At 41.3% G+C, this 9,445-nt stretch overlaps 1 protein-coding gene across 1 annotated transcript in view; it reads left to right on the top strand.

Moving 5' to 3' along the window:
* The first annotated feature begins 3,686 nt into the window (after nt 1-3,686).
* LOC143292102 (cephalotocin receptor 1-like) overlaps nt 3,687-9,445 on the top strand; it is a 103,960-nt gene continuing 98,201 nt past the window's right edge. Inside the window, exon 1 of the mRNA XM_076602287.1 lies at nt 3,687-4,245. The gene's annotated coding sequence lies outside the window, so the exon portion shown is untranslated. The remainder of the gene's footprint in view (nt 4,246-9,445) is intronic.

Below are 9,445 nucleotides of genomic sequence, written 5' to 3'. Positions count from 1 at the left end.
GCTACTCAGGATGTCAAGTCATCACCAGATATAATGGGATTGAATCTGGTGGAAAGACAGAGGTGTGCATGCCCAAAATACACACATGTATGAGTGCACGCGCCCTGGTGTAAGCGCGTGCACACACACACACACACACACACACACACACACACACACTCCCTTTCCCTTTCTTATTTTTTGTTTGTTTGTGCAGATCATATGTCTAATGGTTCAAACAACAACACGGTAGATGACGACGAGGACAATCATTTATCCTCAGAAGTGTCACAATCCTTCATGCTGACTCCATGGTAAAGTTGTGCAACGTTAACGTCAACGCCACAGGGAACTGAGAGATCCGTGCGGATAATAATAATGATAATAAGTATCTATACAGCGCTGAATCGTGTGCAGAGACAAATCAAAGCGCTTCCACACCAGTCATTCACACGCATGCACAACTCTAAACTCTAAGATGACAAACACCCGTGTTTGACTCGTGGCCGTTCACTCTTCGTTCTTCTTTTCTTCCTCTTTCAGCTCTTTTTCTCTTCCTCTTTCAGCTCTTTTTCTCTGAGGCAGCACTTCAGCTCAGGTCAGTTTCTTCTGAACAGTGTCGCGTAGCTGCGACATTACTAACCTATTAACTGCTGAATCTTAATGAAATAGGATTAGTGTGGCATAAATCTAAAGAGGATTTACTACTCTCTTACGTAAATTTGAATAATGCAATTATTGATATTGCTGAAGAAAATCCCATGGAGAAGTTCAAGTAAAGAAAGATGATTGATGATACCCTGACCTGTAAGGTCCGGTTTTTTCACACTGAGTTGACAGCCATTATTGACAAGCATACTCGCTAGCAGCAGTTAGGCGGCGAACACATTTGTGTTTACATGTACTTTTCTCATGTTGATGTGGCTGTGTGACACTTTCAATAGAAAATGGGGGTTGGAGTAATTACTCAGGTGTGTTTTCGTTTACCTCAGGTCGATTGCTGTGGACGCAGGAACTTGGCAAGGTTGCAGGGAGTGGTTTCTGTGTGTGTGTGTGTGTGTGTGTGTGTGTGTGTGAGTGTGTGTGAGTGTGTGTGTGTGTGTGTGTGTGTGTGTGTGTGTCTGTGTGAGAGTGTGTGTAGGGGCTGAATCAGCAACATTTCTGTCAACATATTTTACGAATTCAAACACAGTGAACAGCAGGCACACATCAATCACAGTAACAGCACGGTCTACTTTCCAAATGCCTTCACCCCTTCAATCATTCAACGTGGTCTCTCTCCTCAGTGGTGGTCCGTGTTTGCATTCCCTTCTGTATTATGGATGATGTGGCAACGAGAAAGAGGTGCAGCTGATGTTTAGGTGTGTGACCTGTCAGCCCAGATCGTAACTGCTTATATAATTAAACTTGCAGGGCGACGGGGAGTGTTTTGTGGAGCTGAGGTAAAATTGCATGAGTCATGCTGTGTAATACAGATAATCACTGCTTATCAGTTATCCAATTTGATGTTTATGTTGCCGACTTTATATATGCTAATTTACTTATGTTTTTCCGATTTAAAAACAAAAACCCAGATGATCTTGTTTTGTTCACACCCCTTCATATGGGGCACTGGCCTCAATAGATAATTAGTCTTATTCCAGTTGTCTACATCTCTTCCTCCCTACCTGTCTCCTCCTCCGCCGCCTCCTTCTTCTTCTCAACGCTTTCTTATCCCACACTGCCCTGCACACTTCTGACATCAAAGGGAACCTGAAGTCACGCCCGATCTGTTCTCCCGCATGTTTGTGGGTAGGGCGGGGGATGGTTCCAGTTGAGACAGACATACGAGGTGACTGAACTAAGCGCAGCACAGTTCTGTATAATACGGAGACACCTTCCCCTTCAGCTCAGCTCCATTTCGCGCTATGATTTTCGTCCAACGTTCTGGGCTGGCTCGCATGAGCGATCTTAACAAACGCTAAGCTTGCATAGGGTTAAACATTTTCTCAAGTCTGATGAATCAGTGAAGAAAATCCTTACCGCTAAAGCATGCGAACTTTCTTCAGAAATTTCTTTACACAAAGCAAATTTAGCACTGTCAAGATCGCTCAAGCAACCTCGCCCAAAAGTACATCAGCGAAGAGTGGCATCTTTCATGTCAGAGACAGTGTTAGGCCACGCCTTCTCGCGAGGCACGTTTTCTTACACATTGAGAGAAAGTGTGGGACTGCGAGAAAAGCGTGGTCCATCCCCTGCCACACTTTCTCGCAATGTCTTTTTTCTTAATTTGAAATTTTTTTTTTTACAAAACAGCAAACATTTCATTTGTCATAGAAGTTGGTTTCTTGTCTTTTAAAAAAAAAAAATCAATGTCAGAGAAATGGTAGAAAGAAAAGGAAGAGAGAAAGAAGAGGACGACGACAACGACGATCATGGTGATGGTGATGGCGTTGGCGAAGACGATGACGATGTTGACACTGAAACGGTGGTGACACATGTAATTTACATAAGACAGGTCACTGCAATGCACCACCCACAAATTCAGCACAGGCATCTATTTACAGCAAACAACAATGTTATGGCTTCGTGTATAACTCTAACAGTAATATATCATATCATATTATATCATATTGTATTATATTATATTATAGTATATCATATTCCATTTGGGAAGAACGTCGAAATAAAACAAACCTCTACATATATGTGAGAGAAAGAGTGTCATGACGCTATACCATCTTGTAGGGAGCATGGAATCTGGAACAAATTAAGTTTTGATGCTTGTTGTGTTGCAGCCCTTTCTGTCACATGTATTTAGAACGTCTCTTATTTAGCATCCATTGCCATGCAGCAGTTCATTGAAATCTGTTTCATTTTGAGAGAAAACACTCAGAAGACGAATTCGTTTAAACAGAGCCAGGAAAACAAAGAGAAGGAAAACAAAGTATTCAACAGACATAAAAAAACAACAACAACAAAAGCAAAAAACAAATAAACAACATAAATTCGTGCGCGCGCCCGCACAAACACATGCACGCGCGCGCGCGCGCGCGCACACACACACACACACACACGCACACACACACACACACACACACACACACAATCTTTGAAACAACCGCATGTCATCACTGTCGACGTCCAAACTGACGTCACCATCATTACCATGATCGTTGTCATCGTCATTGTCACCCCATCTCTCTCTTCTTCTTCTCTTCAACGTTTTTCTTGAAGATTTGTGTTGAGAAAGGACAAGAATCCATCCCCGATGTCAAAGAGATATGCTTTCTCGTAAAGTGAGAGAAAGCGTGGGGCCGGGGGGCGGAGGCGGGGGCGCCCCCATGTTTTCTCTCAAAGCAGGGGGGGTAGGGGCGCCGGGGGGAGTGTGCGAGGGGGGCAACCCCACGTTTTCTCTCAAAATGTGAGAAAGCGAAGGACCGGTAGAAAGCGTGGGCTGGCATACGGTCTGCCTTTGCTTCTGTGGACATTGAACACAGGGCCGTGAAGACTGATCGTGTGAACTGCACGTGGTTCGCGCGCGTGGCCCGCCCACCTGCCTGGCTGCGGCGTGTGGCGGCACTGTGTGGTGGTGTGTGGCCAGTGTGAGGGGGGTGGTCTCACAATAAAACCCACGAAAAGCTTGATTTGACATCTGGCACTGAGAGCCTGTGGTGTTGTAGTCAGTGATTTTTTTTTATAATGTTATGTTTGGAAGTCAACAGCAACAATAATAACATGAACAACAATAAAAAGCCTTCAAAATCAAACCTTTAAATACGTTTGCAGTTTTTGACGCTTTGCAAAAGAATAATTAATATTTGTGTGAAATGTTAAACATTCTCTTTGTGATGAAAGGTGCTATAAACGTCGGTGATAGTGAGTTCAAACTGTTTTGATCAATCGACTGACTGCGTGTTTAACGTTTAGTTAATGTTGATTCAAGACAGGAATTTGCTGGAACTACGCCTTTCGTCACAACATCGTTTTCATCATCTTCATTCAGAACAAAGCTTAGTATTAATTTGGTAGGCAAGAAAACATCGTCTTGTGTGTATGTTTCACCAACGAAGGTGTTTTGTTTCTAGCCTAAGTGGAAGGCTGAACAAGACTTGTAACTTTGCCCAGAATTTCCGACTGTGACAGTTTTGAAGACTGCGAATTTCACCTGGCAATTGTCTTTATTTTGCCAATTCTTTTTCCCCCATCTTCGTGTCTTCAGATCTTAAAGCTACCTGTCCGATCATCCAAAGGGCAGCACCAAACAAGTCGGGCCGCACGTTACAGGTAGGTGTGGACATAAAATATTATTTGGTGTTTTCAGTTATGTTGCGTTATCGTTGGAATTTGTGTCGTTTAGTGCCTGTGTGATGAATAGCAACAGAAAGAAAAAGAAAGACGGAAACAAGGCGGTAAAGCTCCCATCTTCCTTCAAAGAGGAAATTCAGAGAAAGAGAGAGAGAGAGAGAGAGAGAGAGAGAGAGAGAGAGAGAGAGGTGGAAAGAAAAGCGAGAGAGAATGTGTTTGTAATCATGTGGATAATTGGCATCTGTTAACAGTTCCAAGCTTTAAGTGAAGCTACGGTACTGGCAATTAATTCTCTCCTCTCTCTCTCTCTCTCTGTCTTTCTCTCTCCCTCCCTCACACACACACACACACACACACATGCGCGCGCAAACTTTTTATTTGTGCCTTTGTTATATTTGATAAAGGTACAGCAGGGTGATTTCTGAAATGAATATACTGAGATGAAAATATGTGTTATATAATACTAATATTTACATGTCATTTGTCTCACTGCCCCCCCTCTCCCTCCCCGTCTGTCCATCTGTTTCTCTGTCTGTCTAATTATCTGTCGTTTTGTCCGCCGTTCTATCATGTCTGTTCCACTGTTTGCCATTCTAATTTTTCGCATTGCGGGGTTCGTTTCATTTATGTCCGCCTGTCAGCATTTCTACATTTAAATGTTTGTTGTTGTTTCATCTTTGCTATGAAAAATAAGGTATACTGTCTTTCTAAATACATTGTTATATCTACTTTCCTTCCTCTCCCTTCTTAATTGTTCACGGTTTAGTCATCGTAAACTCAATGTAAAGTCATATGTTAGATACAGATGTTGCAGTTTCGTAATTATTTGCCGAATTCTGCATTATTTTCAATACGGGGATGACATCTGTAAGCTGTATGTTTGCAGCAGCTGTTTCTCTCCTCTTGTGGCGGTCGTTTTGTCGATATATTAATGTGCGCGTGTGCGCGCGCGTGTATTTGTGTGTGCGTGTGTGTGTATGTATGTATGTATGTGTGTGTGTGTGTGTGTGTGTGTGTGTGTGTGTGTGTGCGTGCGTGCGTGTATGTGTGTGTTATGAAGTGGTTAAGCCAGACCAAAGTTAAAATAGTCGAGTCGAGAAAGAATGAGAGAAACAAGCATAGACATAACGTCAGTAGACAAGTGTTGATAGTTTTACGAACAGTACTGATTTTTCGTGTGTGAAAGTAGCAGGGTTAACGGATGTGACTGTTAAACTGTTGCTAGGAGAGTGTATTGTCAACAAAAACAAAGTGGATTTTCACAGTGTGAAAACAGGTATGGCTATGCAGCCCGAAATTTATTCCAACATAAAAAAACAACAACGACAACAATTGTAATACGACACCATAAAACAACATCTCAATCTACACCTTTGATGGCCGGAAAACCTTTTTTTTTTTTTGTGTGTGTGTGTTTTGCACATCGTTTAGCACGAAGCTGGAGGCGTTTGAAAACAAATTATAACCATGAGATGAGAAACAACAACACACACACGCCAGTTTTGCCTGCAGCCAGATGCGACCGCCATAACTTTTGAGCGCCCAGTTCAGGTATTTAACCTCTCTTCTGATGAAAGCGGCCTAGGACCAAGCGACAACTCCTACGCTTTGAAAATCCCGTCAGATCTTTGATGAAGCAAGAAACCAGCAGCGGTTTTTTGTGTTTTTCCCCCCCCTAGAACCAACTTGAAAGTTATCATCGAGTCAGACGGAGCTTGAAATGAGAAATCTGCGCATGCATAGCGTTTGACTTCAGACAGTTAGACCAGCAGAGGGAGAAGTAGGCAGACAGACAGACAGACAGACAGACAAATCGAATGCTATATTATCTTCTCACAGAAGTGGAAGTGTAAGGCGGAAAGAGTAATGGTTTTTCTTGTATATGATGAAACGGGTATGCGTTACATCGAAGAAAAAAAATCGCAACACACACACACACACACACACACACACACACACACACACACACACACACACACACACACACACACACACACACCCCTGCGCGCGCGGACACATACACATATGCGCACAAATGCACACACACAAAAACAACAACAACAACAACAAAAAACAAAACAACAACAACAACAACAACACACACACACACACACACACACACACACACACACACACACACACATACACACACACACACAAGCTGTCAAATGATTATAGTGAATTTATCGTTCCGATGCTGTTGAGAGACGTTACCTTTATTCTGACAAGTTATATGGATGAAATGCTTTTTAATCTGCTTAGGAATATGCAATATGTAATCATTAGGGACTAGGAATATGTAATCATTAGGGACTAGGAATATGTAATCATGTAATCATTAGGGACTGGATTGATTGCCATGTCCATGTTTTGCGTGCCGTGCATCGTCCATCCACACTGTCCTGGGGGGTGTGGTGAATGCAGTTTCCACTTCTTTTAGTCTGTGGATATTTCCTTGCTGATGAAAAACCAGTCATTCATAAGCGTGAGAACGATAGAAACATAGAGTGACAGAATAGTTGTTAAGTCACCGTCACTGCGACAGAAAGAGATCTTTTGCAGCTGCTCTCTGTCTGTCTGTCTGTCTGTCTGTCTGTCTACCTGTCTCTCAGAAAAACAAACACACACACACACACACACACACACACACACACACACACACGCACGCACGCACGAACAACAACAACACGTCTTGGTTATGACTTCCACCTGTTATTGTTAATGTTGACTGTATTCAGATTTTTTTTTTTTTTTTTTTTTTTTTTTTTTTTTTTTTTTCATCTATTCTGAATTGTCATATTAAATCTATATACAAAATAAAACGGTGGTCGACCCAAGAAAGTCCGGGAAAACACGAAAAAAAAAAAAAAAAAAAAAAAAAAAAAAAAAACAACAACAACACCTTAGATAAAACTGGTGGTGTTCTGTAAAGTAAGTATGTGATGGTAATCTGTGCCAGTGGTTGATGTTTACAAGTAGTTAAAGCTGAGAATCTGTTCTCCTCACGTCTCAGTTTTATTTTTGTGTTTAAAGGTTCTGCTGGTGAAACCAAGGATGCATTGCTATATATTATGCAGAAGTGGTATTTAATTATCCACAATTTCTAAGAACCGTTTTTCAAGCTTTTTGATAAACCTATTATGCAGTGTGGGTCGGAATTATGGGGCTTGGATAATTCAGCAGTCTACTGTGAATATATTGATACTCGTATGTTTGTTATTAAACGTTTCCGTGAGTATCAAGAACACCTAAAGATTCGGTGAATACTGAAGCTAATTGTCATCCAGTGAGTATAAATTCTGCAGTCATATATACTCCATGGGGACTGAGTAAGAATTATTTCTGATGGAAAATCACAGACTGCTATAGAACGTACAAAATGTTATAAAACTTAGATGCCATTGGTATGAAAAAAAACAACAACAACTGGGTTTCAAATGTGTGCCTTTGTTTGTGTGAAATTTGATTTGGGTATGTTTGGTTAGATTGGGGTGTTTGTTGTTTTATAAGTTTTATGTTATTTTTTTTTGCAAATGCTTAATTGATTGCAGGTGGCAAAAGCTGAATCTATGAAATTTGAGTCTTCTTTTTCTTCCTCGTTCGCCTTAGATAACTATTCAGAAATCACGATTTTGACACATTATCTGTTGTTAGATACTGATAGGTATATCAGGTGGAAAACAACAAAATTTAGACTCGATATCATTGAGTTGGTTGTTAATTGGTTAAGAAATATAACACTGAGTCAATTAAGCAAGAAACCAAAAAGGATTAACCACATTTTGTCCTTTGTTGTGAAGCACTTCATTAACATTTCAGAATAAATCTTTCGATCCAGATACTATAAACAGCCCCGTGTGTTTAAGCTGAGTCTCTGTTATTACACGAGAGTTTTAATTTTAGACAAATAGCTAACTCATGTATTGTTTTGCTACTTTTAATCAAGGTATATATATATATATATATGTATATATATATATATATATAAATTGTTTTCGGTGAAATCATTATATCATAGTTCTTCACGCTTTGTGTTTCAAATAAGTAATATGAATTGTTCGCAGACCCCTTCATTAGAAGCCATGACCTGTAATGAGTATTTAACATCCCAAACTCCGTATCCGTATCCATCTCTTTCTCTCTGTCTGTCTGTCTGTCTGTATGTCTGTCTCACTCACACTCTGTGTGTGTATGTGTGTGTGTGTGCGCGCGCGCGCGCATCTGTGTGTTTATTGCTCTCCCTCTCTCTTTCTCTCTGTCTAATCTCTCTCTCCCTCCGTCTCTCTCTCTGTCTGTCTTTCTGTCTCTGTCTGTCTGTGTGTGTGTGTGTGTGTGTGTGTGTGTGTGTGTGTGTGTGTGTGTGTGTGTGTGTGTGTGTGTGTGTGACGGGATCGGGATGTTTCTACGTATATCCAGTATTTTACATCCCTTTGTTGTATGTCTTAAACGTTACAACATTCCCCTGGTGTATGTTCGGGAGGAGCATTTTGTGAGATTGACGGACATGAAGCTTTTAACAAGACGTGCTATCTTCTGGGGTTGATTCTGTAAGAATGCGGTCTGGAGTAGACAACCTTGTCTTCTTTTTAAGTAACACGGTTTGAATAATTAATGACACAATGGCTGAAAAAAATGTCGGCACGCGCGGACACACACACACACGCGCGCGCGCGCGCGTACACCCCCCCTCCCCCTCCCCCCCACACACACGCACCCCCCAAAAAAACAACAACAACAACAACAACAAAAAAAAAAACAACAACACATAACACAAACACAAAAACGTGCGCGCGCACGCGCACACATCCCCCTCCGTACACCAAACGTCTGAGTTTTTCTTTTTCTTTTTGTGTATGAGAATTTGCATGTATGCATGTGTGTGTGTGTGTGTGTGTGTGTGTGTGCGTGCGTGCGTGTGTGTGTGTGTGTGTGTGAGCGCGTGCGTGTGTAATGCATTCATGCGTTGTGTTGGGTGTTCTTTTTTCCTTACATTGTAGACGTTTAAAAATAATGGCGAAAAATTAATGACGCTGACGTTACTTGTTTTTGTGTGTGTGTGTGTGTGACTGGCAATGTTCTACGAGAATTGAATCGACGATTTTTATTTTCATGACATTTTCCAGAGCCGAGTTGGCGTTTTCAAATAAAAGGGGATTAAGACCAGAAAGAAAGAAAAAAA

This window comes from Babylonia areolata, chromosome 18 (assembly GCF_041734735.1).
Source record: "Babylonia areolata isolate BAREFJ2019XMU chromosome 18, ASM4173473v1, whole genome shotgun sequence".
In the NCBI taxonomy this organism is placed as follows: domain Eukaryota; kingdom Metazoa; phylum Mollusca; class Gastropoda; order Neogastropoda; family Buccinidae; genus Babylonia; species Babylonia areolata.
Note: the sequence above shows the minus strand (reverse complement) of the source record. Positions and strands in the feature narration are given on the sequence as shown.